This window comes from Chelonia mydas, chromosome 2 (assembly GCF_015237465.2).
Source record: "Chelonia mydas isolate rCheMyd1 chromosome 2, rCheMyd1.pri.v2, whole genome shotgun sequence".
Classification (NCBI taxonomy): Eukaryota; Metazoa; Chordata; order Testudines; family Cheloniidae; genus Chelonia; species Chelonia mydas.
In genome coordinates this window covers 207,412,387-207,439,442 of record NC_057850.1, presented here as the reverse complement: position 1 = coordinate 207,439,442, position 27,056 = coordinate 207,412,387, and the positions used below count along the sequence as shown (strand labels likewise).

General features: G+C 42.2%; 1 long non-coding RNA gene across 2 annotated transcripts; it reads right to left on the bottom strand.

Annotated features, from left to right (window-relative positions):
- Nucleotides 1–2,156: 2,156 nt before the first annotated feature.
- On the bottom strand, nt 2,157–27,056 carry LOC122464717. 2 transcript variants are annotated; one of them, XR_006289014.1, is made up of 5 exons: nt 26,209–27,056; nt 16,641–16,719; nt 6,256–6,399; nt 4,909–4,964; nt 2,157–3,342 (listed from the first exon to the last, which is right to left on the bottom strand). It is a non-coding gene; the product is annotated as an uncharacterized LOC122464717 (long non-coding RNA). The 2 variants fall into 2 exon arrangements; XR_006289013.1 differs by lacking the exon at nt 16,641–16,719.

Below are 27,056 nucleotides of genomic sequence, written 5' to 3'. Positions count from 1 at the left end.
CTTCCTGTCCTCTTCCCTCCAGGAAGGTAGAATGCTGGTGTGTTTGTAATATTTTGTAACAGATGTCCTGTGGCTAGTTAGGTAAATGGCCAAGATACTTTTTAATGGACTGTGGAAAGATCTATACATGAAGTCTGAAAGGGACTCAAAAATGGGTGGAAGGCTAATAAGAGGTTTGTTGTTAGAATGTCATTGTTCCACTTTGCAAAAATGTACAGGAAACTGGACAACATTGTAATCTGTAAACCAAATTACTGGTTTTCTGCCCAAACATTTTAAACCCAACTATCTGATAGAAGCAGCCAAATATGCTAAACAGAAGTTTAGTTCTCCCATTTTACTTTTTTTTATTATTATTATTAATGCTGAGACCGAGGAAATGATTGAATCTAACATGAAGAAAAGATTTTGAAGAAAGAATTTAAATTATTCCTATTAAGAACGTATAATTGCTCTTTTAATCCAAGCATAAAATGTTTTCTGACCTTGTTTCTACTTTGGTTTTCATTTTTTTAACAGAGTTATAACCAACATTACTATTACAATGTCTTCTCAAATGGCCACTTGAAGCACCAAAGACAACTGGGTAAAAGTAGATTTAATTCAGGGCAGAATTTGCTCCCTTGTCATTTTAGTCAGAGAAAATTCTGGCCTGATGCAGGAAAGCAGGTCTAGAAAGTTTAGATTCAGATTCAAAAAGTCATGCCAGTAAAAATCTGCTATGCCACTCAAAGGCTGAAACTGGGCTAAGAGGTAAAGAATCCTAGCTTTCTTTTTTTTTTTTTAAAATGATGAAAGAACCTGCATTACACTAATTTAACACAGTAACTTGATGGAGGCCATATGTATCTTTCTCTTGTGAGAAAGATAACTCTGAATATGTACAACTATAAAGTGATGTATACAGGTCAGTAGAGTTTAACATTTGTTGATTTTTTTCCCCCCTAGAAATCATCTCTCTCTTATCCCTGGAGAACATATTACATTTATAACATCAATCAAACAGCGTTCTTAACAGGGCAGGGCAGTCCGGATTAATCACTGTACACTACCTAAGAGAGTTCATTTGGAAAGTTCCTCATACACAACTCTTCTGTGCACCAGACTAGACAGATGGCTGGGGAGCCCCATGAATTCTGATGATTTTCTTTACAAGATTTTTTTCTGCACAGAAGAGGTCACTGCTAAACCTCAATGGGCATGTAGAGCAGGGTATGGCAAGGAGTTAGGAAAGCTAGAGCCCCCTCTAATTTATTTATATTGTGATATTGCTCAATAGACCCAATCAGGAATAGGGCCTCCCATTAGGCTAATCACCATACAAACTCATGATAAGAGTGGTCCCTGCATGGAAGAGCTTACAGGTTTAACATCTAATAATAGCAGTTAATGAGCTGATTGACCCTTAACTGGAAACAGAACTCAAATGAGGAGATCACACAATGCCATGGGGTTTGTTAGTCTCTTAAGCAACTAGCAGACGGCTAAATTCTAAATGTAGAATGGCCCTTCTACTGCTTTGTACAAGATGAGGATCAGCGTACCAAGAGCTTGAGCTCAGTTTCTGAAATATTCAGACAAGACCCCAGAACAAAGTTGAGTGGGTGGCTAGCCCAACAAGAGCTCTCAGAGCACAGAGGTGTATGGTATTCAGGGGGAGAAAGATATTGGCAAGGAGAAAAGAGAAGAAAGGAGACCAAACTGTTAGGCTTCAGGCTGAGACCGTAATGTGGGTGGGTGGGTGGGCAGAGAGAGAAGGAAAAGAGTAGTGTTGCTCATACATTTTCTGATTGAACAGTTTAATTAAAAAAATGCTGATTTGCTGAAATCAATACATCTCAAAAGGAACATAGATTTAGTGGAAGTTTTCAACCAAAAATTATTGAAACTTTTCATCCTGATAAGATCAAAGTGCTTTGTTTCACTAAGGTCACAGCATGTCAATTTGACATTATAATATACATTCAAAACAAAATTTAAGATTGTTTTTATTTTCTCCCCACCCCAATTTTCCTTTTCCCTAAGCAAGAAGTAAAAAGGGAGAGGAAAAAGTGCAACACACACCTCAAAACCTTAAATCTTCACAAAACTAAAACAAAATTAAGATGTTAACATTAAATAAAATTAAACAAATCTTTTCATTTATGTTGGTTAAATTTGTGGACAAAAAAATGAAGATACTGTTTTGTTTCTTTTAAAATCTTTCATGAAATATCCTTACCACTTTCTGCCCAGTTCTCTTATAGAGCTAAGCAATCCAGGACACAAGAACATCATTGCCCAGTCTTTCTTCAGAGACCCCACACTTTCTTTAACATCCCTTGTTAAAAGCTGCCACACGATAGGACTGCAGCGTCGGGGTACCTAATCTCAACAGTAGTAATCTGCAAGGGCCACACAGAAAAATAATTGTAACTCCCCTTCTTTTATCTCCTCCACCACAAACCATCATATCTTGGGTTGACAGTGCATGGTTGAACCACTGTCAGATAAAAATCAATGGACCACTCATACTTAGGACTGGGCACTTAAGTACCTTGTTGAATCAGTGCCTCAATCATGACACTGGATGTGACAAACATTTTACAGACCTTGTTTGATTGCTTTTGGGGTGTTGGCTGGTAGTACTTTACTATTCTCACTAGTCCCGGAAAAGTTTGGGGGAGGGGGCAAGTCTTGGTTCTCCCATTCCAATCCAAAAAAACCCCAAGCACCACAAACTGAAGTCCTTTTTATAAATATGATTTTCATATTTTTGTCATGAGAGAAGCACCACCAACCTGTGCTGCAGGGCTAGTGCAGAAAGTGTAACATTTGGAATGCCCTCTAATGATAGCTCATTATAATTCTTCTTAGTACAAGAAATGTGTATTTGATTACATTATCCAGATTCCTTGAGAGGGAGTAGGCGGTATCCATGTTTGGACAGTGAACAATGGATTTTTAGCAACACCAAAAACTTACAGACTCTTTCCTTATTAAAAAAAATAACCCACGTGTGAACAATATGCTACAGTGGGGACTGTGGGGTGGGTGGCACCAAAGATAAAAATCATACCAGACCCAAACATACTCAGCTGAGTTCAGAAATATTTCAGCTTCAATGCTAGAGCTGTCTAAATCTCTATGCAGTTTCATGAAGGATATGGACACTCATACTGGGCCTGATCCAAAACCCACTGAAACGAAAGGGAGTCCACCTGGTGACTTTCATGGGCTTCTGGTCAGGCACAAAAAGGGCAAGGCAGATCTTCATGTTCTTCTCCTCTCTGCCTTCTCTTTTGATTCTGCTGTCACAGGTCACTTTCTGAACATTTTCAGTGAGTGCTGCTCACCCAGGATCTCATGGAGAATATGAGTACATATCATTTAATAAAATAATCAATCACAGATCTACTCTTTTGTCTGCCTACTTTTGCCATACTGCTAATCTTCCTCATTCTTCCCCCCCCCCCCCACATCAGACTTCATGTTTACCTGACCAGTGCTCATATTTCTGAATATTCCCCTACTAACAAGACCTGAGAATTTGACTAATCACAATCCAAATATGTGAATGAAATTCTCAAAATGGTATTCCCTACATTGCATTAGCTCTGGATTTTCTCATTGTAAGGGCTAAGAAGTCATCCAAAATTAAGATTACAATTAATGTGCTAATTTAAAATATTTTTGTGTATAGTATGCTTCTGTTTTGTGTAATATTTTAAAGTGCTCCGAATCACAATTTCTATTCCTCCATTCCCAGTTTTATATTTAAAATCCTCTTTTATTAGATGGCTGTTATCAAGTAACCTGAACATGATATTCATCTTTAAAGGGCAAATCAATAAACTGTACTAATCTCCCTACAGTTCTAAAGCTAAAGCATCGATTCACAGAAACCTGGTAGATGCGATGGAAAGAAAGTGCAATATGTGCACACCTGTACAGCAGATGACTAAGCGATTAAGCAGAAACAAGCATTTATTCCTGCTTGTTTTAGTTTTGCATCTTACTCCTTTATATGTCTGCTAGAAAATCTTTTGGGCCAGAATCTCACTAATCCTGCTGATTTGCAGCAGTATACCTACTTTAAAATTTAGCAGTGATAATCATTAACTTCGAACAACACCTTTAGACTCCAGGCTATTCTTCTCATAACCCCCCCCCGTTTGTTCAAATGAGATCTAATATGAAAACACTGTGCTGGCTGATATTTAAACTACAGCCCAATGCTAATTGGGTTTGGGAGTGTAAATATTAGGATGAAATCTGTATTGTTAAATTGAGACGGAATCAGGTTTATAGCCTAGAGGCAAGTTGTGAATCCCATAAAGCATTGTTTAAGGGACCTGGTTAGTGTTCTGTACACCTGCTTTATGTTTTTTTCCCCTCCTTAGTCACAAAATGTCAAACTGCTCAGTAACGCATTGGAGTTTGAATGACAGCCATGCACTAGAGCAGCAGTTATGTTTTTTCACTACCAAATTGGACCATAAATGATGAAAAAGAGGTTAGAAAGGAAGTATGGAAGAATACAAATTTGAAAGGGGAAACTGCTAATAGCCATAAACCCTGTGCAATCAAAGGACTGGCAAGTCCTTGTGAATTACCAGCTCCATGAATTATTGATCTAACTGCATTATGATATGGAATTTTCTAACTCCTTTCATCTGTGGTACCATGTTTTTTAACAACTCCCAGATCAAAAGCAAGGCTCTGCCAGCAAGATCGGGCGGGTGGGGGGGGGGGGAGAAGAATCCATTGAATTACATTAAAATACCCTATTTATTAAAAAAAAATGTTATATGCAGGATTTCTTATTTATTGATTGGATGTAATGTAAATATGGTGCTTATCAAAGTTGAAGTAACAAAATAAAATGCGTTGCTTTTGCATACAAGTCAAAGAAGAAAGAATACTTACATGTACACATTGATGGCTTGAGATAGCTGCACGAGCAGTAAGATAGAGAACAAACTCTGGAATTATATAAACAATTAAGTACTTTGGAAGTGGAAAATAGGTTATAAAGCATATACTGCTAGTGCTATTTATTCTAGAAGGACGATAGGACAGTGTGTACTTAATAACAGTGCAAGATTAAAGACTATTCATTTCTAGGAGTATCCAGTATGTGCACCTGAGAACCGAATTTGGCCCATAGCTTCAATGTCACAACAAGTATTACTGTTAAACTGAACATAGAAAATGTTGGCCAGAGCACCAAATATTAAAAGAAATTCTCATCACCAACCAAACTCTTGAAAAATATGGTTTTGTGGCTTTGTGGCGAAAAAAATTGAAGCCTCAATACTTCTGCAAAAATTAAATGCAGTTTTTGCAAGCAGATCACCATTTTTCTTTAAAAAGCAAGTTAATTTCTATTTGGGACAGGTTTATGATTTTGCTCAGAGGTGGAATTGTGAACTCATTTCGATACAGTGACAGAATGAACAGTGAACATCTCCTCCATACCGGTCATAGATAAATGTAGTTAGAAATAAACATTATGTCTGACAGTTTGTAAATGCTCTGTAGACAACTAACCCCAAAGCAAAGCTTATATGAAATTACCAGCCAGCGTATTGTTAACTTCACCTAAGCATCCCTCAGAGATGCAACAGAAGGACTTAAATTTAACCTTCCATCTGAAAGACAGTGAGCCAAGTTCTTCCCTGGCTTATTGTCTATACAACAAACATGGGCTTAGACTGGGATGTTTGGGACACTGAAAATATCTGGTTTCTCTTGAAAATGGCCTATGTTTCTGCCAAGTTGGAGGAACAGCTGCCATTTTAAAAATTTAGTATCTCATGAACCACCAGGGATAGAAGTGAATGCTAGGGACCATTGGAAAGTGAGGAATTCCAGTTTTGCTGGCTCTGGTGGTTCATGAGATAGCAGACCTTAAAAATCAGATCAGGCATCACCTTGCCTTGTTCATTCCCACTTCAAATCCAATCTAATTTTACCAGCCATTATCTAGGCAACTATTAAAGCTAGAAACAAAGGTGAACACTGTTTCAAAGTGTGTCCTTCCAGTTTTCAAACAGAATGAAGTATTAATCTTTGTCTTCAGAGGTTAAATATGGCAATTAGAACTGAAAGAGGGGAGGAAGATTTTAATCAGAATAGTCAATGTTAAAAAGTGGACATTATGAATTTGTTATGTTCATATTCAATAGTGTGCTAACATAATAAAAGGTTTCCATTTTCATTTTCCAGAGAAGCCACAACTAACTGTACAATGAAGTGAGAAAACGTTTTTACCTAGAAGAAAAAGGAAGTGAAATCCTCTTAAGTTCATTGGGCCACTGCAGGTCCACCTCTGTGTGGAAGCAGTTTATGATGCACAAGCAGCAACGGACATGGGACCAAAATGATCTCTAATACTTTCCTGGGTGCAAGAGTCACCTATAGGACAAATGGTAAAGGGACAAAATCAACTTAAAATATCAATTCTCTGTCTGAATTTAAGCCATAGATTTTTGTTTTACTAATATTGTCTGATTAGAGAAAAATCTTTTTCAGTCAGAGCAAACTAATTTTTCCATTTGTTTTCTTTATACATTTGACAGTACTTTGGTCCCTTCCATGGCTAGCCATTCCACATCTTTGTGTGTGGGCATCACTCAACAATGAAGAGAAAATGTGCATTAAAAAAGAAACTCATTGTAAAACCATAAAGTTTTAGAAAGGGTTCAGAAAAGTTACAGAATTATCTGAGTTTTGCAAGACATACTTTTAGTGAGAGACTTAAGAAGCTTGATCTAGTTAGTTTATCCAAGAGAAGGTTAAGAGGTGATACTGTCTACAAGTACCCATCTGGGGAAAGAGATTTATAGAAGATGGCTCTTTTATCTAGCAGAAAAAGACCTAACAATTGGAAGCTGAAGCTTGACAAATTTAGACTTGAAATAAGACAAATATTTAACATTGAGGGTAATTATGCATTGGAACAACTTTCCTAGGAATGTGGTGGATTCTCCATCATTTGAAATCTTCAGACTGGATTCCTTCCTATTACTCAGCCAGGAGCGGTGGACTTGGTGCAGAAGTTATTGGGGGAGGCTGTTGATAGCCTCTGTCGTACAGGAAGCAGAGCCAGATTACACCTTATGTGCCCTTAGGTGCAGCATCTTCAGCACCCCCATCACATGCCTACAGGTGACCTTTATGTTGCAGACAGTTTTAGAGAGGTAAGATGTCCCTAGAAGGCTGGCACCCCAGACACATGCCTAATCAGAAATCTGGCCCTGGCAGGAAGTCAGACTAGATGGTCATAATGGTTCCTTCTAGCCTTAGAATCTATAAATCTAATAACTGGCAGGAGACATCTGGGGTGGGTGTAGTACTGGAGACTGCTTATAATTTAGTTTTCGCACTGACTGGATTTCACAACTGATGGTGTCTAACTTTTCAATTTTATGAAACTATTGCGATTTTGTATAACAAACATTCAACAAGTATCTTGCTTCACAAGCACTTTCAGTTTTAGTGTGACTGTTCATGAAGTGTGATATTAGTTAACATGGGAAAGGGCAGCAGGATGGGCCCTAGATTATTCCTTCGATATTTGTTTATATTGCATGTTAATTATGCAAAAGAAGGCTTTAATAGGTGTTTTGAGGTCCAAATGTGCTTTCTGACTCTGTAAACTTTTTACTAAGTACTGATCCTAAATTCAGTGCTTATGGACCAGCAGTCCCACCCATCTGCATCCACAGAGCAGCACTAGACCTATAAAGCACCCAGCAGTGACAGCCCTTACCACACACCACTGCCAGCCGATGAGGTGGGTGATCTGTCTGAAGGAAGGAGGAGAATGTTTAACCAGTCACCAGAGCATGTTGCATGGCTCACTGGCCAGCTTGCAAGTGGCTGGCTGGAACAAGGGGGTGGAGGGAAGAAGGAAGAACGGAAAGGGGAATGAAAGAGAGACTTGTAAGAAAGAAAGTAAAGAGGGGAAAGAGGTAATGAAAAACACGGCGGGGAAAGGGATAGATAGCTGTAAGAGGAAATAGAAAACACCGGTGTAGAAAGAGCAGAACTGCAAAGCCCCCACAACACTGTATTATAGTAAAAGTTACAGAACCAAAGCAGATCATCTCAGAATCTAGAGTTGGGCCTGAAATAAACCCCAAATTACCAGTGCCCAATGTTTGGGGGCAGTTGGATCTGAACTTTGCATCTGGCACTGGTGTCTCTGCTCAGGCACTTAGAACAAATGTAAACACCCTCAGAACTACCTTTGACAGGAACACTGGGAGCCCGGCTCACCTCTTATTCACTGCCAGGTCTTCCAAGTACCTCTCAGCCTAAAACATTCTTATACAATATATCACATATATACACCATACATCCAACATACAATGTCAAACATTTTGTACTGTGCATGTTTTTTGTAACAATTTGGCACCAAGAATTTCATAAAACAATTTTAAAAGATTAACTTGACCTCTCCTGGTTTTTTTGCTCTGCTCTTTATCTTCGCTTGCTTTTTCTACTTCCTTTTTTGGCTACTGGTCTCTTTTCAGCCCCTCCTGCAGCTTTTGTACAATCTGTTTTCCCTCTGATTAATGTTTCTTTTCCACTCTTCTCCCCTCTGTAAATCTCAGGAAAAATACTTTGGTCACTGACAAAATATTCTAGTTAAGATTTCATAATAAATCCCAGGTAGCCTCACCTTTTTACATACAGACACACACACACACAAAATCCCACACTTTGGGGGGTTTAAATGTTTTTAAAATAGTCTAAAATTCAGGAAATGACACATACTATTTTAAAGTTTCCCCAAGGGAGACCCCAAAACCTAGTTCTCATGAATGATAGTGATACATGTATACATATGTGCCTCTCTATTTTGGCTTTGATATCTCTGTGCCTGAATCTAGTGTGTGACAGACTGTTCTTGGAAAGCAATATAAATTCACACATGCAAATAATTGTGCTAGAAGTGCCTGCACAATCATTCAATCAGGAAACAGAAATAACTTCTTGTGAGATTTATCTGACCAATCACAACTAAGAACTCCCTCATTTCCTTTGTTTTGTTTTTTTTTAAATTTAGTCTCTGCCTATCTTTTCTGTTTTCCACCCTTGACAAGCTCTCTCTCCTGATTCAGTGTTGCTTAGTGAGGAGTCATAGGGTACATCTAGCTGGAAGTTTCATTTCTGGCTCAGGTAGATGTAAGTTTGTTAAGTTAGATGGAACTAAAAATAGAGTACCCCATGGTGGCACAGGCTAGCTGCCTGTCAGAGTGCACCTAGGGCTCCGGGTGGGCTCGTATTCATTCGCTAGCGTAGGCCACAACTACACTTCTATTTTTTAGTTAACTAGCCAGGGCCAGATTTACACCTCACACACCCCTAGGCACAGCATCTTCAGCACCCCCACCCTCTGCCTACAGCTGACCTTCGTGTTGCACACAGTTTGAGAGAGATAAGGAACCCCTAGGCATGCGCCTACTGTGCCTAATTGGAAATCCGGCCCTGCAACTAGCTCGATCAAAGTTAGCGCACAAATGCCTGCCCAAGCTAGACTTTACACCTCCAGCTCAAGTGTAGACAAACTCTGCCTGTAAGGGGAAGGTCAGAAGGGACCACCCAGATCATGCAGTCTGATCCCCTGCATATCAGACCATTCAATACTATCGCGTTACCTCTGTATTGACCCCAAATAACCTGAATTAAACTAAAATATTACAGCCCTCAGGAGACTGAACCAGCACGTACCACAGTTTAACAGTAATATTTATGTTTAACATTGAAGCTATGGGCCAAATTCTGTTCAGGTGGATATACTGGATACGCATATCAATAGTCTTTAATCTTGCACCTATCGTTAAGTACACAGTGATTGTCTTTGTAACCTTACATAAATGAATAGCACTATCAGTATATATTTAATTGTTTATAATGTATTGTATTTTGCGTGACTTGAAGTCAAGGTCATACTACACAGAGGCAGCCATTTTGTAAATCTGATGCGTTTGTGGAGCAGGCTGTATGGAGATGGCTGTGTGAACACCAATTTTGGCCATTTGCACCATACAGTTGTGCAAGCATCCAGCTGAAGGGTTTTGATGAAGAAGACCCTTATCTGCGGGCAGCAGCCTCATCAACAGAGCATCCTCTTTGCTCAAGCTGTTAGGAGCCTGTGATAGCCTTTTCGGAGATGGGAATCTGCACTGGCTTGTGCGTCTCTTAAGGCAGGGCCCATAACTTCTTTTATGTCATCCTGAGTACGCTGTTGGTACTTAAAGATAAGAATCATTTTAAGTCACCATCTCTGTGCTGCTCTAGTATGATCACACAGCCTTCCTAAGTCCTGGCCTCGTTTGATTAACAGTGAATTCTTCCGACTTGTTATAAGGGCACAAAGGACACATTTTTACACAGAGTGCCTGCTTCATCCTCCAGCAGTGAGTCTAATGATGCAGTTATGAGCAAAACACACACCAAGAAATGTGCTCACAAATATGAGGAGGCTTCTTTCCTTATGGCTTAACCAGTGTTTTGGTCAAGTGCGAAGAAAGCAGCATTTTGGCCTATGTCACAAAGTTATCTAGCAAAAGCATGAAGCCTAGTAAACTTAAATGAGACTTGGAACCACTTCACAAGGAATACACAGGAAAACCAGCACCAGCAATTGCAATTCATGAGAGCCATGTCCATCTCTGACCAAGCTCAAAAAGGTATCATTTAAGGTGAGTTGCCACATTACATAGGCCAAGAGACCTCATACAGTAGGACAGACTTTGATTTTGCCAGCTGCAATTGATATGGTGAATATAACTGTGGGGGAAACTGAGGCAAACAAGCTCAAACCCATTCCACGCTCCAGCCACACAGTGAAGAGAAGGATTGAAATGATAGCAGCAGATCAGAAAAACACACTGGGGGAGCATCTGAAAAACATAGATGCTTTTGCTTTTCAAGTTGAGGTGAGCACTCAGGATCATGATGCACATTTCTTGCTTTGTGAAAATACACCTGGGAGGATGCAATTCTTCCCAAACACGAGACAGTGCAAGGAATGTTCTATGTGAATGCATGGTGGGCTTCTACACACATGGAGCTTCATCTACCGAAGGCCACAATGCCGGCCACAGTAGAAAGGTGCTTCGTCCCCTTTGTGCACCCACTGCCCGATTCACAGAGAACAACTGGCATCTAAAGCCCAGAGCTCGATGAAGTTTTGCAGCAGGTCTTATCTATTCAAACTACATAGAGACCCAGCCTCTTCACACAGTCATGACATGTTGTTCCACACTGAAGCTCGAGAGGAAACGTTCTGGGATGATCTTCTGAACTGAGAGACAATCTGCATGCCTATGCAGCAGACAGCAAAGAGTGTGACTTCACTGATTTTCTATGTGGCCACAGGAAGATGGGCCTTCTTGCATAGGTGCCAACTCTGTGGGTGCTCTGGGGCTGGAGCACCCAGGGGGAAAAAATTGTGGGTGCTCAGCACCCACCAGTCACAGCTCTTTGGTAGGGCCCCGCCCAAATAGCTGATGGGTGGGGCTGCTGATCAGCCATTTGGCAGATGGGGGAAGGGCAGAGAGCAGCAAGCGGCAGGCAAGGACTTCGGGGAAGGGGTGGAGTGGGGGCATGGCCTTGGGGAGGGGTATGGAGTATCCCCAGTGAAAAGTACAACTCAACACTTACGCCTTCTTGCCTATGTCAGACATATCTGGGAAACTGAATACAAGCCTTCAAGGAAAGAACACCCACATCCTTCAGCAGAGTGATCAAATCACAGGCTTCATGAAGAAAATTGTTTTCTGGAAGAATAATCTATTGAAGACAAACTCTGAATCCGTCCCACAGCCTTGCAAATTCCTGGCTGACAAAGAAGTTATTCAGCCTCCCACACAGGTGATCTCAGCCAGCTGGAGGAACAGTTTGTCATGTCCAATTTGGGGGGGGAAAGGATGCAAAGTATGATTGGGTGCAAAATCCCTTTAAGTGTGAGACTGATGCCATGGTTTGGCCAGCAGCTGAAATCGAGCAATTCTTGCAAGAAAACATCTGCCTAACTTTCTCTCCCAGAGTTCTGATTCACTAAAAAGAATGAATATCTTGCACTCTCAACACAAGCCTTGAAACTGATGGAGCCATTCATGAGTATGTACTTGTGTGAAGCTGGATTCAGCGCACTTTTGTCCATCAAGTCTTGGTATCGATGTACTGTTGACAGGGATGGCCTTACCATGAGGTGAACTGAGGTGACCGCCTCAGGTGCCAGACTGTGCGGTGGTGCCACTAGGACCCAGAGTGTAGAAAATTGTGTCTGCTGCATATGTATTCTCTCTGCTCTAGATGCACAGAGATGGCGGAGTGCCCTCCTTCCTCCAGCACAGCACAAGAGACATAGCAGGCCAGCAGAAGAAAAGGTGAGAGGAAACAGAAAGCAGCAGGAGCTTCAGGGAGAGAGAGGAGGAGGAGCCTCTTATGTACCTCTCTAACACCCCCAGGAGCCTGGACTGATTAACACCAGCTTCTCAGGGAGCTTCCTGTTTCCTGCTGCTTCCCTAAACCCACTTGAGGAGTACCGGCAGTCAACTGAAGTAGTAGGAGCCAGTTAGGCCCTTAAGACTGATGTCTTCCCTCACTCAGGCCCTGCTACCAGCTTGTTTGTTTGTCCCCTTCAACTTAGCGTTGAGAGCCACTGTAGCTGGCACAGAACAGCAGTCACGAGTGAAAGAAGAAAACGCCCCTCTGGGGCAGCATTCAGAAAAAGAAAGCAAAGGAAGTTTTTCTATCTAAGCAGGAAGGAGCTCTCCTGAGATACATAGACACAAATGTTCACGGTGAGCCTTCCGGCCCCAGTGAGGATGTGAGTGGTGAGGAGATGCCTGATCTTCCAGTTAGTCAGAGTGCAGGTGACCTGGCAGCTACTGAAGCATCCATATCTCCATCTCAAATGGATGTAACCATGCACATTCCTGAAGAAAAAAGTGTAGATCAGAGAAGAGAGTGTGGTGGAGGTGCAAGAAACAGCTGCTGCTGAGTTTAGTTTCTTAAGTCTAGATGATCCAGGACTGTGGACCCACTTGTGCAGTAGCCTGAGGGACTTCCTTGTACTGCATGGGCCACAGCAAGTGAAAAACTTCATGTTCCCCAAAGACCATGAAAATAGAAGTTTCCATCCAACACATTACTGGCGTGAAATCCCCAATGGTGACAAAGTGAAGAGGCCATTGCTTATGTACTCAAAAACCCAGAATGCTGCATACTGTTTTTGTTGCATACTCTTCCAGTCTAATGTTTCAGCCACATTGAGTTCTACAGGAACAGGGGACTAGAAAAAACTGGCTAGAAATCTGGCATGCCATGAGAAGGCAGCAAATCACCAGAGAGCATTCCATAGGTGGAAAGAGCTTGAGATGAGACTAAGGTTAAAGGCTACCATAGATGATCAGCATCAAGAGACGATTGCATCAGAATCCCTTTACTGGCAAAAAGTTCTGAAAAGGCTTATTGCTGTTGTGAGAATGCTTGCTACCCTAAACGTAGCACTGCGTGGCACTTCAGATCAGCTGTGTGTGCCAAACAGTGGAAACTTCCTAAAACTGTGGAGCTGATCGCTGAGTTTGATGCTGTACTCCAGGAGCATCTAAGAAGAGTCACCACCCAAGAAAGGTACACACACCACTACCTTGGAAGAACAATTCAAAATGAGATCATACAGTTATTGGCTACAAAATTCAAACAGAAGATTGTGGTAGATCTGAAGTCAGCAAGGTATTACTCTGTTATTCTGGACTGCACATCTGACATCAGCCATACAGAACAAATGACTTTAATAGTGTGTTTTGTAACAACAGAACCTAGTGAAAATGTCCCCGCAATGATGACTGTCAGAGAGCATTTTCTAGAATTTATTGACATTGATGATACTATAGGAGCTGGGATGACAAATGTGCTTCTTAAAAAGCTGGAAGATACGGGAATTGCGATAGTGGACATGAGAGGTCAGGGCTACGATAATGGTGCCAACATGAGAGGAAAGAACAGAGGAGTGCAGAAGCAGATCCAAAAGTTAAACCCTCAAGCTTTTTTTGTCCCATGCAGTTCTCATTCATTGAACTTGGTGGTCAGTGATGCAGCATCAACTTCTAGTGAGGCTGCTGAATTTTGTAATGTATTTTTCGCTGCATCAACAATTGATGGCAAATTTTGAAGCAACATCTGGGAACATCCTCTCTGACGCTGAAACCTCCGAGTGCCACATGATGGGAAAGTCGAGTGGAGGCGATAAAGCCTATCAAACACCAAATTGGGAAGACAGATGATGCCATAGTTGCCATTATGAAGGATAATGCTATGACAGGAACTGTTCATGGGAGAACAGTGGCAGAGGGAGATGGAATCACCAGAAACATACATAACTTCAAATTTCTGTGTGGCTTAGTGTTGTGGCATGACATATTGTTTGAAATAAATGTTGTAAGCAAGAGACTCCAAAGTGTTGACCTTGATATATCTGGAGCAATGGAACTGGACAAAGTAAAGTCATACCTACAGTCTTATCGGTCAGATGAGGGATTTCAAAACGTTCTGAAGCGTGCACAGAAGTTGGCAGAGGAACTTGACACTGAAGCTAGTTTCCCACCCATTCAAGAATACAAGAGTTACTGAAGACGATGACATTTTGATTACCCCAAACAACAATTCAAAGCTGAATTCTTTAGCCAGGTGCTAGATTGTTCAATACAGTCAGTTGAACGTTTCATGCAGTTAAAGAAACACAGCAGTATATTTGAGATGTTGTATGATATCCCCAAACTCCTCACCATACCTGAAGAAGGCCTACACCAGCAATGCAGGGCACTACAGACAGTGTTGACACATGAGGACATGCGCGATATTGATGAGAGTGATTTAGGTGATGAACTGAAAGCCCTTTCAAGCAGGGCCGGCTCTACAGTTTTTGCTGCCCCAAGCAGTGAAAAAGACTGCCGCCGTGGATGGCAAAAAGGGAGAAGCTGCAGCTGATTTGCCACCGGGGCCAGCGGAACGGAGAAGCTGCCACCGAATTGCTGCCGCGGCCGGCGGGACAGCGGAGCCGCCACAGGAACACTGCCGCCCCTTTCTAAGTGCAGCCCCAAACACCCGCTTGGAACGCTGGTGCCTGGAGCCAGCCCTGCTTTCAAGATACATTTCAGCAGGATCAACTCCAAAGGCTGTGGAAATAAGATGTGGCATATATATGTGGCAAATAAGATGACCACCCTCTTTCCAAATGCTTTCGTTGCTCTGTGCATACTTGTAACGCAGCTTCTCCAAGCTGAAGTTAATAAAAATACATCTACGCTCCACAATGACATAGAGGCTAGTCAGCCTTGCAACCATCTCGGAGCATGAGCTGGCCCAGACTGTGGAACTTCAGGAAGCAGTTCAAATCTTTGCAACCAAGAAGGCACCACTTTGATTATTCAAACAGATAAAAATGCCAGTGTTTACTACGCAGACAAGAAAAGTTACCTCTGTTGCTCAGGCGTTTGAAAGTTAAGTGTTACTAACAATTTTTGAACAAGGCATTTTAAGTTGTTAGTTCTCCTTTATTGGGGTAGGTAGCAGAGCAGTACCATGAGAGGAGTAGAACAGGAAGAGGGCAGAATCAAGACCTTTCAAAGTTTTGGCCCAAGAGAGGGGGTATGGGGGCGTCATTTGAGCTCCCTGCCTCGGGTGCCAAAGTGTTGTGGGCCGGCCCTGACTGTTGATATCACAGTGATTAGATGTGCACTGGACTTTTGAGAAGGCTGTGTTGCAACACACGAAGCCCATGTGTCACATTAAAGGACATTAAATGTACTTAATGTGTAAATTCCTTGGTCACTAAGTCTCAAAATGGGGTCAAGCATGCAAAAAGTTTGGGAACCCCTGAATTATACCCTGAGCATTTGACCGAGACCCACCAACCAAGCATCTGAGATTATGGATATGTTATTTCTCAATTGCCACACAAAGACTTGGGATTCTAAGCTGTTAGAATGCTGTTTTGATACAAAAAGACCATGGAAATTGTTATATCTTATTATAAGCACTTTCCTTCTATACAAATTCTAAAGAAGATACAGAGAAGAGCTATCAAAAGGAAGATCTCTGAATAAAGGAACAATAGGAAAATATGGACACTCCTAGAATAAAAAAAAAAGTGAAACTGGCTAGACTCAAAAATAAGTCCACCTGTCAAAAGATGACTCCAACTAGAATTGCTCAGGGGAACTCAATTACCACCCATACTGCAGAAAGCTGAAGGATCCAAGATGAATACATCAAAACAGACCCGACCATGACCTCCCAGTCCTAACACTCCCTTTGGCAGACTCCCTCTTCACCCTGCTCAACCACCATTTGCTATCTTACATGAATTCAGCCCCCCCAAGAAGGTCACATGACTGTGGCCTCTTCAGTTTAATTCCACTTTTGCAAGCACAATTTAAAAAATAAAATAAAATCAGGCCATTTTGATCAAGCAGAAGAGTTATTCATCTGCTGGATTGTTTAACATTTCTTTTGTTGAAATCATAGATCTCATACAGTACATATGCACACTTAAGGCAACATTCTGATCTCTGTTATGCTGTGGTAAATCTGGAGTAACTCCATTTACCTTAATGGAGTTAATCCATATTTACCTTTCCAAATGAGATCGGAATATGGTCCCTAGCATGAGGTGTACCAGACCCTTCCCAGCACATTCCAATTAAGAGAACCCTGAGCAGATAACAAAAGAAGTTTAGCATGGTCTTTTAATCACTGTCACCAGAAAATCCAAGTGTCTTCTCCATGTGCCTCTAGAAATTGGTGTGCATTTGCGAGTTCCATTTTAATGCGAGGTGCTGGACCAAATTGTATACAGCCCTGTCATCTGCAAACACACACACACGGAAAAATAAAAGTAGGGAAGTAAATATGCCTTGCACTCAAACTTACGAAGTGTTTTCATATTGCCTGTCACAGATTTGATTTGTAGAAACAAATATATTATCCATGTTTTTCTAGCACAAACATTATTTTCCACATGAGACCAGACTTAAAAGTGCTTTTAAAAAGGAGATGCAATAATCAGTCCTGAAACTTTCACTTGAAATTCAAAACAGAACCTGGAATAAGTCTTCTGGGATATTCCTATATGCTAAGGAATGTGCACCTGCTGTTACCTAAAGCAGCCAATGAATGGCACCATTGCCTCACAGAAATGCAACAGAAGAGCCTTTATTTTTTCTTAGCTGTAGAAAACAGTAAGGCCAAAAGTCTAACACTGCACTGGATCTGAAAACAAAAAAAGCAAAACACAAAAAGCCCCGTGCTTCCATTTCTTTCTTGAATAGAGTCCATGGACAACAGTAATGACCACACCTCTCAGCCATCCCTCTTCCCTAGGGATGTCACTCATTTTAGTCTCAAAGTTCCACACAAAACTTGGTGTCCCTTCATGCTTGTGGTTGAAGACTATTTACATCAGAAATACAGAATCATGAAACGGGGATTACAGAAAGTGTCACTTAGACTCCTTCCTTTAGCGTAATAACAATTTCCTTCACGATTAATTTTTTCGTTTCTCTCATTTTGAGCCTTTATCGCACATTGCACTTCGTAGAATGAGAGGGACAGAGATGGCTAAGTAGTACTCATGTGGCCAGTGAAGAAAGAAGAGTTACTCAGCAGTACGGCGGGTTCTTCATTAGTTTTCCCATTGTATGTTGCCACTTGTGTTACCACCTTGTACCTCCCCATCTCTCACCTCCCCAACACTGGTGTCCTTCGGGAAACTTCTAGTAAGCCAGTCTCTATTGGGATCAAACAAGTACCTAGTCACAGCACTGGACCTTCAGAACATTCTACAATATCCCAGGGTCCTAAAGAAAGTTGAACTCCAACAAAGAGAGTAGGGCAAACAGGTAGTGTGAAAATGCAGAAGCAAAATTCTCAAAGAAGCACAGATACTAGTAACTTTTTGTTCTTCGACGTGGCCTTTGTATATTCTCATTGTGGAAGTCTAGTTAGCAGTATAAAACACAAAGGAAGGTAAGCTGAGGAGTTCTAATTAAACCAGTCCTTATATATAGGGGTCCCAGATTGAAAGGAGCTAGGTGAAATATTTACCTACCACACTACTTGGACTGAGACACATCGTTAGTCACCACCCCAAGAGCACAAGACACCCACCTAGTTTCTTGATCTAATCAGATCGAGAACAAGGGGTAGGAAGAAGGAAGGGGAGGACATGCATCAAGGGCTCCTTCGCCATACCTTCCAACCAAGGAGTGACTGCTTGCAGAAGTTTGTTTCATATAAACCTTCCTCTGCAGCATCGAGATGTTAAAAGTCATTGGGGATTATTTTAGCAATGTGTCACAGCAAGGGCTCCGATAACAACCTGAACCTGCATGTGCCCTCATATTCCAGTGACCTCAATGGGAAACAAATTTGCTCAGCACTTTGAACAATCAGTCCCTAAGTAAGGCTGAATAGTTCCATCTGTATAAGTGTAGTCACCATTAAACAAGCAACATTCATTGTGCTAAGGTATTTGACTTCAGTGCAGTGTTTCCTATAGGAGTAGCAGAGCTGGGAATGTCTAGAGTGCTGTCAGTTCTCATTGTAGACCTTGATCCAGCAGAGCACGTAAGTACATACTTAACTTTAAGCATGGTTTTAGTCCCAGTGGGGTTAAGCATGTGCTTTAAAGTTTGTCTACACCTAGTGACAGGTGCAGTTAAAGTAGAGTTAGAATGGTAGAGTGATAAGAGAAATGCCTTGCTTAATTTTGATCGGCCATCTCTCCCCCTAATTAATTATCTTGCAAAGGGAACAGTATTGCCCCAGACCCCCCTTAGCTCAAGCTGTATATAAAATAACCTCAACTTTTTGTTGTGATTCATTTAGAGTGAAAATAAAATAATTAAGAGCTTAATGGGCCAGGTTCTGTTGTCACCTGAAGTGGTGCAAATCTAAATTCAAATTAACTCCCTTAGCCTCACCAGATTTGCACCAGCATGCATGAGATTAGAATTTAGTCCAAGGTTTACCAATTCAATTTTCATATATCTGTTATGCTGTAGCTGAACCCAAATTATGATCATTAAAGTATCATTATTGCATTCAGATAACTAAAAAAATCTGGATAATCTGTTCCCTTTAATTGTTTATCTTGACTATATTGAGATTGTTTCTTTCAAAACCTTAATGAACTACTTTTGCAGTCACCTTCATAGATAATTTGAATGTGTGAATCAAGTGACAGTGCAGATTAAAAAGGAAAGCAAATTCCCATTGTGTATATATGGGTGTGTCACAATCACCACCACAGTTGGTCACCTTTTTGGCAGTGTCAATGGAGGAATGTCATGGAAACCTCACAAGGCGGAGAGGTTCGGTTTAGAGAAGTACATTATATAACATAATATTGCTATAACATTCCACCTTTGATCTCTCCATGTAGATATAGATTATAGGCGAATCTGGTAATACTATTTATTAAGGTGGCCCAACCCTTTCCATTATCAAACCCTGTTTTTAGTTGCTTGTAATTCTGCCAACTGTTTGGGCTGACAGTTTCAATCTTGGGTGTTTTCCTCAGGCTGAATGTTTTTGGAAAATTTCAGTCAAAACAGTGCAGCTGTTTCTGAGAACAAAGCTAGAAAGAGATACATTGTTCTGCCCATGTTAAAAAATTCTTGTGACCTTTCTTTGAAAAAGCTCTAGCACTGGTGTGCTTTGAAGCAGGGGCTTGACATGTTGCAAGGGGTTGGACTTTGTGTCAGGGACCTGCCTATTCCTGCCCTCATGAAAATCTGCCCGAATGATAAGACGTTGTTGGGGGTGGGCAGGAAAATCATCTTGCACATGCTCAGTAGAGAATTGGATTATAGTAGCTAAATTCCCTGAATATTCCATTCCCACCAGGCCTGCTCCAGTCTGGGGTGAAGCAACTGACCTGGAAGCAAGGACACTATGTCCTGTGCTCCCAGTGACACATGTACACACTGGGCCCAGGCAGCACGGAGGATGAAACTACCTGTTCAACTGCACAGGGGACAAGAGCCAGAGGAAGTAGACTGGAACAAGGAGTCTGGAAGGGGCAGAGAATGAGAGTTGGAGGAGAGATTGGGACTGGCTGGTCAAGGAGACTGAGACTTGGGGGAAATGAGGACTGACTGGGAAAGGAAGTTGGGGATATCATTTGGTGGGGAAGGCTGCAACTGGATGGGCAAGGAGGAGGAGTTTAAGGCCAGAAGCGATCACTAGATTGTCTAGTCCTACCTCCTGTATATCACAGGCCACCAACACCACCCAGCACCTGCACATGAAACTCACCAACCAAAATAAGACTGGGACAAGGAAATTGCAATACAGCCACTGCAAGTAGTGCCATGAGTGGGGAAGAGATAGGAGTGGGACAAGGATAGGTTGGAAAGGATGAGGCAGAAGGGGCCACACTTGGAGGAATGGGCAGAATAGTCACTTGAGTACACTGCCCTCTACAGCCTGGAACAGTGGGCTGTTACTTCATGTTCTTTATGGAAATATGCTTATACTATGGATATGACATAACTGAGATATACTTTATGCAAGATGGGTCTTGTAAGGTATCATTGGAAAGGTTATGATTTACTGAATGTGATTATCCAATTTGTATGCATGTGTCATTTCTGTATCTAAAATGTAACAATTACAACTGGGTGTGTATTGGGAAGACACCCACCAGATGACAGGCCATCAGATTTGATGGGCCATCAGGCAGGAATAACAAGGCCATGAAGATACTAATCTCTCTCTCTCCTGGGAGGTGTCTGGGAATGTAGTTGTGATACTACTAGGTCAGGTGGTCTTGTCACCTGATAATAAACATTATCTGAGACTTCTTATAACTTTCCACTGGAAGGGAAGGAAGGGGGTCAAGTTTGGGAAACAAAGGATTTCCGCCTTATGTAAATATTACAGAGAGGAAGACAAATGGGACCCCTCTCCATGGCCTGTCTGCCCAAGAAGAAAGATTGCTAAAGACACCTGAAGGGAAGGCAGGTGGGGAGTCCAGATTGAGACAGGGGTCCAGTCTGAAAAGGAATACAACCGGAACTCTAAACCACAGAAACTTTGCAACCTGCCTAAAATAATATTTAGGGTAAGAAATTATATTTTGTAACCTGTTTCTTAAATATATACAGCTCAGCTTGTGTATTTTGTTTTTTTGCTCAGTAATCTGCTTTGTGCTGTCTGTTATTGCTAATATTCACTTAAAATTCACCTTCTGTGGTTAATAAATTTATTTCTTGTTTATAACATAACCCCATGTGTACAATTCATAATTGTGGTGGGTTAAGAGGCTGTGCATACCTTCCTTCACATTGAGAGAGAAGGTGGATAACATAATACACCTTGGGTCCGCACTCTAAGGGAGGTGGACATCTGTGTGCTGGGGCAAGTCCCTTAAATTGAGCCTTCCCAGAACTGATCTCAGTTTCTATTTTGTTCCGCAGTTGGGTGTGGCCCTGCCTGTGTGTGCACTGGAGGAGGCTTAATAGTTTGCTCAGCAAGACAGGTAAAAAGGGTGTCCAGGATGGCATAACTGACAGGCTCAGTGGTATCTCAACACATCTGGTGACGTCCTAAGGGGGGCAACCCATCACAAACAGAACCTAAGATTCCTGAGTCTCACCATTTCTCTGCTGTCAGCAAATATCTATGAAACCCACTGGCAAAAAAAAAAAAGTGTCCCATCTCCTTCTTGTGCTGGTCCACACAGAGGATGACAACCTAGTATGGGTGAAAGATCCTCTGTTAGTTCCAGCGGCAGAGGTCTGGGCTGTGAATGTAAAGATTCCAGTCCTGCTAATGACCCACGTGAGTGCCAGTGTGATGCCACATGATGAATTTCTGGGTGTCTTCAATTTGCTTTTTTAAAATATCTATGAAATTATGCACCAAAAGCCTACTAAAAACATTACTAAAGTTGCAAAGTCAAGTACTAAAAAAAATTAGTGCCAGAACTAAAATTTCCTGCACTTCACTGTCCAGTGCACTCAGTTCTGTGCTTTTCATGAGCACTAAATTCACAAACAAAAAAAATATTCAAGAGACTAGAAAAAGTCACTTTATAAATATGGATAATAATGTAAAAGATTGAAGGATGGTGAAATACTCATAGCAGAAAGATAGCAGTAATGAAGGAGAAGAACAGTACTTCTCTTTTCTATTATCTGTACATCCCTTGAATGAAAATGGACATGTTTTGGGCCATTTTATGCATCTGATATTCCCATGAAGCAAATTAGGTCTCCTACCATTGGACGTTCTACACTATGGAAGACAGGCATCCACTTTCCTGCCCTGACCTCCACAAACCACCACATTTTGACTGTCTAGACCCTTGCAGCCCTTTCCGTAAGCCAGCAATTAAAGCCTAATTTGAAGCTGCACTTGTGAAGTTGGAACTTCCATTTTATCATTTTTGAAATCAGAGAGATGTGGAATTGTAAAAATTCTACTTTTGAGGCCATATAAAGCACATAAAACAATAAAAAACAATGACCATCCCTAGATAGAAACACTGCCCCAAATTGAGATAAAACACAATCCGCAAATATAAAGGAAGAAAGGAGAAGCAACAATAATTCACTCTTCTCTAGGAAGTTTGGCACTCCAGTTCTGAGCACAAGGAATGAGCTGCAGAGGAAAACAAAACTAGAGAATATGGAAAGCGGGCGATGAGATCATCCCTCAACAATGCTTCAAATTCATAGACACTTGTGGATTCATGAGGTGAGAATGACCAGCACTGAGGACTGTAAAATTAATTTGTAGCTTTAGCATTTGTTAACATACATTCACAATATATCTGTCTTATAGAAGGGAGACCACGAGCTGCACTGGTAAACAGGGACTGAGCAAAGTAACCTTTCCAAAAACACTTCTTCAAAAGAGTGACACAATAGTTTGCATCCAGACATTCTTTCATAGCAATCTACACCAGGCTAGATAAAAGTTACCCCTATTTTTTAAACTTGCCACCAGTGTATTATGATTTTGTAAAGGCCAGATCCCGCAAATGGTTCCTCCCCCGTGTATCAATATTCACATGTGTAGCCCATTGAAGAGAATGGAATTCAGTGCATGAGTAACTATTTGGAGGACTGAGCTCTTGAAAGGGTTTCTGCACATGAGCAGGAGTTGCACATTTGTGAATATATTTCACTTACATGTAGGCAGATCATTTTGTTCACTCACACAAAATGGAGAAAGGCCTATGCCAAGGTATCTGTAGAAAACACCCTGAACTTTGAAGATGCTTCAAAGTCAAACCCAGATCCAGATCCAAGTTTTGCAAACGCGCTCTGTGTTTGTAAGAGGCTGGACTTAGATCCCACATCCAGAAATTGCCAGGTGTTTAAAATATGGAAGTAAATTTTGCCATTTGAACCATCCCTAAATAAAAGCATTAGAAGAAATAGTTCATTACTATACAGTGCAGCATTCACCTCTACATACACCACACACACACAAGGTCTGTCCTTGTACAAACAAACACCAAGAATTTGAAGAGTGACAAATGATTTTGGATACTTCGGTTTTTGGAAGCCCAACTTGTAACACCTTAAATGGGCCTAATTTTTAGAGAATGAATGCTGTGTGTTTTCTAAAATTCAGGCACCTTTAAGATGTCTTGGGCATCATCCTAGTCCTCTCTCTTTTCCAACCACAAGCTACTAGGAGACCTTCTCCTGGTCAAACACCTCCTAATTTTTTTCACCCTGTTCTCCCCATCACCCTTACAAACTTGTGCAACTCCGTATTTACAATAGCATACACCCCTTAGGAGGGAGGGGAGAGAGAGAGTAGGTATCTTCCCCCAGAGAGATCTCTCCTGGCTCTGACTCTCAAAAGCCAGCCAGTCTCTCTTCCCCCAGCACTTCCTTCCTGTGCCTTTTCTACTTTCTGGGCTAATGGGATAGCCAGCCTTGTAACTTCCTCTAGCCTATCCCCAATCTATTAATTGGGTACAGCTTTGTCTCTCAGGTTTACTCCAGGGCAATTTAATAGGGGACCCAATGATCAGAGTGCTGGTGCAGCAGCTGTTACCCAGCCATAACTACTTTGAGTGTGACAGGTTGTGGCTCCTCCAGAACCTTCTCCTCAGGTTCTGGTTGCACTTTTCCACGCACTTCCTGATTTATGCACATCCTGTCCATGGCCCCACAAAGTCACGAAACCTTCTTGTCATCCTCCTCCTAGCCATCCACCATACCAGAAGGAGGATGTTGGATGGGGAGGTGCTCTGCGATTGTGAGGGCTATTTCCACTCCTCCCTTTGATCATGTATCCAGGCAGAGTTCCTCTGGACCATGTCTGCTGGCTCCCTAGACACCTTCGAAGAGCAGTGGGCACTGTCTGGGGTTCTTTGCTTGGTGTCCTCCTGTGGCTCCCTGCTTATGACCCTCACTCCTGTCCCATCATTTGTTGCCCCTCAAACTTGCTTGAGTCCTGGGTTCAGAAGCTCCTCCCCTTATGTTGGGGAGGGGCCTTCAGCTGAGGGCAGTCTTGTGCCTGCCTGCTCACCTCCCCCGGACATCAATAGGTGCTATTGCCCTGCACTCCGGCACACACCTCCCACCAAAGTTTTTTCTTACGCCATGCTTTCCATCCCTTACTGGAGGTGCTTCCTTGTGGGGTTTTCCCTCTGTCTCCAAGGTGATCATCTTGGCTCTTCTTATATGGTCCACCCATTCTCCACAAATCATACTTTGTGGGCAGAGGTTGCCCCCATAATTCTGTTTTGGAATATAGGTTCTCACACTATGGGTACCTGGGACTGGTGGTCTCTTCCCATGCTCCTGCTCACTTGGAGTTATTGATTCTCCTAACCATATGAACAGTGCCTGAGCTTTTTCCCCCTTGATGCCAATGCGGGAGGGAGGAGATGCTTCTGAGGGCCACTCAACCCCCATTAACAAGTTCAGGTTATCCTTATTTTCCTTCCTTTCCCCCCCTCAGCCTCTCGGGGCTCTTCCCTTACATCTTGGCTTGGATTCTCCTGTCTAGTAGTATCCAAACCTTCTACCTCATTTTCCTTACTCTCCCAATCAGTACCTTGGGGAATTCTCTTTTCTTACTTCTCATTTGGTTTGTGTCTTCTTGTCTAGAGGCATCTACCTCAGGTTTGTCCCTTCCTTTCCCCTTTTTCTTCACCTGAGGCCCCCAACACCAACTTGTTTTCCCAATGGGAAGGGCCTTTAGTTGGTGCCCAACACAAAGGAGTAGGGTAACCTATCCATTCCCCTTATCTGAGGGATTCCAAGTGAACCTCCCCTGGATGTCCAGGGGTACCTCTGCCATAGGGTGGTGCTTTTTGTCTCCATAGACCTATTCTAATTTCAAAGTTGCTCCTAGAATCATCCAGTGGGGTTTTACCCACTCCCACTATACCAGAGAGCAAGCTGAGGTCATGTCTACCAAGCTCTTTGACACTTCCTCCTGCCATCAGAGTTTCTTTCCCCAGCCCACAAGTCCTGACCTAACTGATGACTTCAGCAAAACTCCACTCCATATAAGGGCAGTCTCTCTTTATGCGTCCCTGTCACCCACACTGGTAGTCGGAAAGGGTAGAAGTCTCTGGTGGAATCTAGACAATGGAAGGGCATACGGAAAAGGAGCTCCAACAATCTGCTGTCCCGAATGGTCAGCCCTCTTTCCTGGGAAGGTTCACCTATGTGAATTCCTATCAGTTTAACTGGTACACCTAGTTACATGGCTGATACCACCAGACCCATATCCATATGTTCTTGAGGAGGCTCTGGAGGAACCACTCCAGAGTCAAAAATGTTAATAACCTTCCCCAGTTGGAGTGTCCAGTCTCAGCCACTAGGTGGCCAAATCTATCAGGTTTGGGGCAAATGTCCAGGACTGCAAACTCCTACTTCATCTCATGGCTCAGAACTTCTGTCCACACTGTTCAGTGGGCAGAATCACCTGATCCAGGATGGCCATCTTAACTGCCTGCTCATCATTTAGAGCCATATAAGCCACTTGGGCTTCACCAGTCAAATAGGGGGCTAGCCACAGTGCCCAGGCTCCCCCATCCCAGCCTGCAGTCATAGCCACCCTCCTGAAGGTGCCCAGGAATGCATCAGGGTTATCTGTAGGGCCTATCTTACAGAGGCCCGGACCCTGGGCCCAATTACCCTTCCCCTCCATGAGACTCACCACCCTTTGTAGTAACTACTGCTGCATATTTGCTTGTGCTCACAAAGTTCTGCAGACCCTTTTGCCGTGCCGCCTGCCAGACATACAACAACTGCCAGTCCAGGTGGTGTGGCTGCTGGAAACTTTGCAGAGTTGTCTTGCTGTTTCACTGGTATGGCAGGGTCTCCTCCATAGTCCAGGCCCCCAAACTCTTACACCAGCTGTGATCCCAGACAAGCTCCCACATGCAGTTTGTTTACATTTGCTCTTCCCATCACCTTTCTGATCCATACACCATAATTATTTACAGTTTCAGTTTCTCCTCAGTCCTCTCAGGAAGGAAAAGAAGCGATCACTCTACCCAGACAGCTTTCCTGGTTCTGGCTCCACTAGCCTGCTTTTCTATCCCCTGCACTTCCTTTCTGCACCTTTTCTACTTTCTGGGCTAATGGATTAATTAGCCTTGTAACTTCCTCCAGCCCATCCCCAATCTATCAATTAGGCTTTGCCCCTCTGGTTTACTCTGGGCCAATTTAATTGGTGAGCCAGTAATCCAGGTGCTGGTACAGCTGCTGCCCAGCTCTCTGTCACAGCATCCAAAAATTGAAGTATCCAAAATCACTAGTTACTTTTGAAAATCTTCAAAAACAATATTTAAATAAAAACAAACCCAATAGTGCAGAAATCAGCTGTTCTTACACAAACAAAAAGGACAAAAAAGGAAAACAAAAAAGCCAAAAGAGGATTGTTTGGGGGAAGAGGTGAATATGGTCAGACAAATTCACCAGAAATAGAATAATTGTGCCAGGCCTTGAAAACAACAAGTGGATTCTAGTGGGCACGGTAAGACAGTGAGGAAGTTCTTTATA